The sequence below is a fragment of the Tursiops truncatus genome, chromosome 12 (genome assembly GCF_011762595.2).
Source record: "Tursiops truncatus isolate mTurTru1 chromosome 12, mTurTru1.mat.Y, whole genome shotgun sequence".
In the NCBI taxonomy this organism is placed as follows: Eukaryota; Metazoa; Chordata; class Mammalia; order Artiodactyla; family Delphinidae; genus Tursiops; species Tursiops truncatus.
Genome location: NC_047045.1, coordinates 61,093,297 through 61,099,296, shown reverse-complemented (window position 1 = coordinate 61,099,296; position 6,000 = coordinate 61,093,297).

The following is a 6,000-nucleotide window of genomic DNA, read 5'->3' as shown; positions in this document are numbered from 1 at the left end:
TTTTTTTTTGCGGTACTCGGGCCTCTCACTGTTGTGGCCTCTCCTGTTGCGGAGCACAGGCTCCGGACGCGCAGGCTCAGCGGCCATGGCTCACAGGCCCGGCCGCTCCGCGGCATGTGGGATCTTCCCGGACTGGGGCAGGAACCCGTGTCCCCTGCATCGGCAGGCGGACTCTCAACCACTGCGCCACTTTCTTTCTTTCTCCCTTTCTTTCTTTCCTTCCTTCCTTCCTTCCTTCTTTCTTTCTTTTTCTCTCTTTCTCTCTTTCTCTCTCTCTCTTTCTTTCTTCTTTTTTTCTTTTCTTTTCTTTTTTTTTTCTTTTCTTTTCTTTCCTTACTGGTGTCAGTGTCCAGACCACCATTCTTAAATTATAAGTCATGTGATATGAACTTAAAACCTTCCTTGTAATTCTAGTTCATTTTCTTTACATGGTATCAGTAAAGATGAAAAGCCTTTATACTCTCGTAAGATAATAAATCATAAGTTTAAAGAATGATAATAATTTTTATCTACCTAAAGTTAGAAGAAAGAACGGAATTTGCAGTCCAACATGCATTTCAGGCCATAGTTTAGAGGTTTTTATCATACTCCCCCCATCTCCACTTGCTGACATTCTACTTTTTTCAGCCTGTTTCAAATGCCTCAGGCTTCACAAAGGCTTTCCTGGTCCCAGGTAACCAGCCACGATTGCTTTCTTTTCCCACCCTTTTCAGGTCTTTGTTTTGCTGTTATCACACTTTGATATTTTAGTCTGTATTGTAGTTACTGGGGGCACACGTGGTATAAAAGGGACTCTGGAGGTGGGCAGATGGAAGCTCAACTGTGTTTATGTCTCCTGGGCTGTGTGGCTCAGATATGTTGCCTCCCTCGCCTCTCCTCGTCTTTAAAATGAGGCTAAGAGTAGCTGTTTTGCAGAACTGCCGTGAGAGTTAGAGAGAATGCCCTGCTGGGAGCCCTCCCCGTGCCTGTGAGGGGTAGCGGTGGAGAGCCCGGCCTAACCTGAAGCGGCAGCACATTTGCCTCTCCTCTAAGGCACCGACTCTGTCCTCTTCTGTGGATACTTTGCAGAGGCTGGAAGCACCTGGAACACAGGTGCTGGAAGAATCTTTGTGGAACTGGGAAAAACTGGTCTTTTCTCCAAAAAAACATTATTCCAGCTTTTCCTAGAACTCCTTTTTTTCTTTTTTTAACTAGACATTTATTTATTATGGCTTTGTGTATTGAGCAGCATTGTTAATTATATTCTGAAATTTGGGATCATGAAATCAGATGATCAGTAGCTTTTATAAGACACTTAAAAGTAAATCAAATCTGCAGATAGTTAGAAGCAGAATGTGTATGGTAAGGTATGTATGACTATGTGTGGGTAGTTACCCAGAATTGGGAGAAAGTTTGCTGTCCCTTAGTCCTCAGGGTCTGCGTCTGCAGGCCGATGGCCTCTGAAACAGCCATGCAGAAGAGAGTCTGTAAACAGACTCTCTGTAAACAAACTGTATAAAAGAATTTAAACTTTTCAGTGCTCGTCCTACATGAAGATGAAGCCTCATCTACATAAATATGGGTTTCCCTGACTGTATATTTTCCCTGGGTATCTTTTGGTCAAATTTCTCTATAGGAGAAAAAAACCCAAAAACATTTGCTATGCTATACTGTAAAGTATATGATTAGCTCTTTGTAAGTGGAAGGTCATGAATCCTCCCCTCATACACCTCCTTTCCTCTTGGGAACCTACAGGCTCACTCATGCTTCTCTTCTGCTGCTTGAGGTACAAAACTGTGACACGGGACAGAGCCTTGTTCCCACCCAGCCTTCCTGGGCTCCCGTGCTCAGCATCGGTGCTTCACGGGCTGCCCTTTTCTCCCACAAGCGTGTCAACAGAGAATAAGTACCAGCAGCAGATTTTTAGGAAGACACTGAGTACTATATTTAAGAATTCTTACTTGCCTTGAATTTTTCAAAACCAAAACCAGTAGAAATAAAAACAAAGACTATTTGGTCAAGGTCCTGAGGGCCAGAGTGCCAAAGGGCAGCATTAAGGGAGTTCAGAAATGAGGGGACCAGCCTTCTGAATAAAATCTAGGTTTCTGGAAGATTGTGGGTATTCTTTTATGAGCTGTTACTAACACATTTTGGGGAAGGGGAAAACATCAGAAACCTGTACTGTGTCTTCAGCCATTTGTTTGTTCATTCATTCAGAACATCTTCCTTTTTCTCTGCTAAGAATGTGACATATTTTCTAACAAAGGCCACAGGCCGTTATAAAACATTCGTCATGTGACAAAGACCCACTACTATCACAGTAGTTCTCCTTCCATCTCACTGTCAAAACCATATATACACTACTAAACGTAAGGTAGATAGCTAGTGGGAAGCAGCCGCATAGCACAGGGAGATCAGCTCGGTGCTTTGTGACCACCTAGAGGGGTGGGATAGGGAGGGTGGGAGGGAGGGAGACGCAAGCGGGAAGAGATATGGGAACATATGTGTATATATAACTGATTCATTTTGTTGTGAAGCTGAAACTAACATACCATTGTAAAGCAATTATACTCCAATAAAGATGTTTAAAAAAAAAAAAAAAAACCACATAGTGAGAATTTACTGCTGGCTCTCTCCTTGATCCTTTGTTTTGGGAGTGCAGTATTCGATCCGGCAGTCCCTCATAGAAGGTGGGACCTGTAGCTCTCATCACTAGTGCCCTTCTATGCAGATGCATGCAGTTATGCTTCATATAATCAAAGAATTTAGGACTGAAGGTCATGAGGTCCTTACCACCGAAGAAATTTTCAAATTTCTCAAAGCCACGAGGTCTAGGTTATTTCCTAGAACCTAAGTGTACCTTTTCACTGATCCCTATTAACATTTAAACCTATAATTTCAGCATTTCAAGATCTTTTTAAATCTTGATCTGTCTTTTGACATATTGTTTATTCTTCTTTGTCTCATGTGCAAATGTGATTAATCAATATCTATCAATTCTCTGCGAATTATTCAATTTATTATGAATTCACTAACTGCACTATCATGTAGCTGATTCTATGAAGATATTAAAGAAAAAGTTGCCAAGTACCTTTAGGAATGAATATATACCACATTTATAGCATTTCTAAACTTATACTCGAATAAGTTCATCACGAAGCTAGTTGACCTTGACTTATTCCTGGTCAACCAGTGGGGGCTCTCTTTGGTTGGCGCTTCCTTTGGTAAGTCCTACGTATCATCTGTTTAACCAACCTAACCTTTGTAGAACTTTCTTAAAGATTGATGTCAAACATTCGTCAGTAATTTTTGGAAACTGCCTTTTAAAAAAGTTGGGACATTTGTCTATCTCTAGGTTTCCAGCATTTCTTTAGTTTCTATAAATGCTGAAATTATAGAAATAGGCCATTTGATCACGATATGGATCCTTTCAGAAACTTGAGGTAGTTCATCTGAGCCTGGGAACTTGACGCTGGATAAATAGGGCAGAGTTTTAAATGCATTTATTATTTCCTCCACTATTTTGATCTCAAAGCCTTACTATGTTCTATACTTTCCAGTTGAAAGATACTCTCTTTCTAAGGCAGAAAGAAAATAGGAGAGAATTCGTTCATCCTTCCTTGTCTGTTAATTTTGTGCCATCTGTCAAGCAGCGGACCCACCTCGTCTTTGTTTTTAAAAAAAAGTCTTTACTTGCCCTTGGTCATTTGTGAAAGTGCTTCTGGACTTTTAGCCTTTTATTTCAACCTGTGCTGTATTTTCTCCTCTCCAACCTCCCCACCACACCCCAACCCTTTCTATTTGACTTCCTTGCGCTTTTTTTCTTGTATATTACATACTTGTACTTTTAATACTAAACCTCTCAGCTCACTGTGAGGCTCGAGTGTGCGCAAAATTCCACTGCTAGCAAATCTTGTGACTGACTCGCTTGATCTCTCAGAGATTTAGTTCCTTCAACTGTAAAACTGCAGGATGAAAATATATGACTTACAAAGTAGTTGTGAAGGTCAAGTAGAATGGTAACTTCAAGAGCTTGCGGTAAACTCTAAAGCACTATCAAAAATGTAAGCTCTTATAATCTAGGGAGCCAAGTTGTATTATGTAGAAACATATGTACATAGACTAGTAATACTGGAAAGGACCTGGGAGTTCATCTAGTCCAAACCTCTCAATGAACAGATAAGAAAACAGATCAGGAGGGGCAAAGCTCCCAGCTGGAGGCAGCATGGTAGACAGTTTAGCACACTGTGGATGGTGACTCATGATCTCCGATGTTGCTGTCCAAATCTGATGACCCTGGTTCTAGTCCTGGCTCTGTTGCTAAATAGTTATGACTTCCTTAGAGCTGAACTTGAAATTACCCTGCCTTGTCCCCACTCCCCCTTGCATTCACTGTGCCCTCTTCCATCGCCTTACCTTCCTTCTCAACACAGTCAAGACCAACCTTCCCAAGACAGCCTTGCCTGCTTTAGATTCTTCTTTTATTTTCTGCTGAGGCTCATTTGTTGTTCTTTGGTCAGAATGGTTTTTCTTGCTGTTTTGCTCTTTGCCATTTAGTGGCAAACTGCTTCCAAAGATGTCACTGAAATTAATAAATAAAGCAGGGGAAATGGAAGCTCTGGGGAAAAGCTGGCATAACTTCTTTGTTTGGAAGAAAATATATAATTAAACAAATTAACAAGTATTTATTTAGTGCCTGCTAGATATGAGGTCTGACAGTTTACACAAGGCAATATATTAGAACTCAAGCTCGAGGAGTTTAAAATATTCTAAAGGATATTTTATGTATCCATTATATAAATAATGCTGCTTTCCCCCAGGACTCCTGATAATAGCTACCACTTCTGGAGTATCTATAGGTTGTGTGTGGACTTGATGACATATTTTGTCTTATTTAGCACTGCAAAGAAGCACTATTATTCCCATTTTATGGATGAGAAGACTGAGACTCTCAGAGAGTTTTAAGTTCCTTGCCCTGGGGCACATAGGCCAAATGACCTAATCAAAATTTGAACTTACATTGGCCTGACTTTGTTTGTGCTTTTTATGCAAGTTTCAGAGATGTACTTCCTGTTGTAAATTACATGTCTGACTACACCCAGTATTATGAAGTCTGAGATGACATGCTTATTTTCTCTCAAATTTGATTCATCCAAATAATTAGGGATAGAAGCAAGGAACACTTAATTTTAGAAAATCAGTCAATGGCCAGATGGAATTCTGCCAAGAACCATTTCTAGCCTGGCAGCTTCCTATCCCAGATCTGGGCCTTTCCGTCCTCAAAATACACAGATCAAACACTTGCTTTAAACTTACTTTTAAGGTACAAGAACAATAGAATAATTAACTAAACCAGAATCTATATAACTTTATTGAAAATTTACATATACAACTAGTTCCTACATTTCTTTTTTTTTCTTGCCAGTCAACAGATGTAATTTATTTTATATGGAATGCACTGACTTGGCCAGATTTTCTGAACTAGGCACTCTTTATTCTGTCCTGCTTTAGCTACTAGTTCTTTTTTGAATAAAGGCCTCTCCCCTTAGGCCTTTTCCAGAAGTATTCAGATTGCAGTATCATTGTAATTCTTTTAATGGGAACTGGAGTAGCAGTATAAACATTCATCCCAAAGCTTAGTCTTGAGGCTGTACTGTCCTGACCTGTGTCCTAAAGAGGAGAATGGGCCGGAAAACACTTAGAACATCCATCGTGTCCCTGAAGGCCAATAATGAAAGAAGATGTTAGTATGTGTGGGTGACCTGGGTTTAGTCTGAGAGGTTTGTTTGTTTACTTGTAGATAGTAGCATTCCATAGATGTTCTTTTACCATCAGAGGAATTAGCAGATTTCTTTTCTTTAAAGAACCAATATCCATTCGCTGTTTATAAAGATAAAATGATTTCTGATGCTGCTAAATCTAAACAGCTGCTACGTAGGATCTCCTCCAGCATCACTGCCACTTAAATCCAACACGTGCAAATTCATGTACCTTTGTTCAAACAAGTCAGGGGTTTTTAGC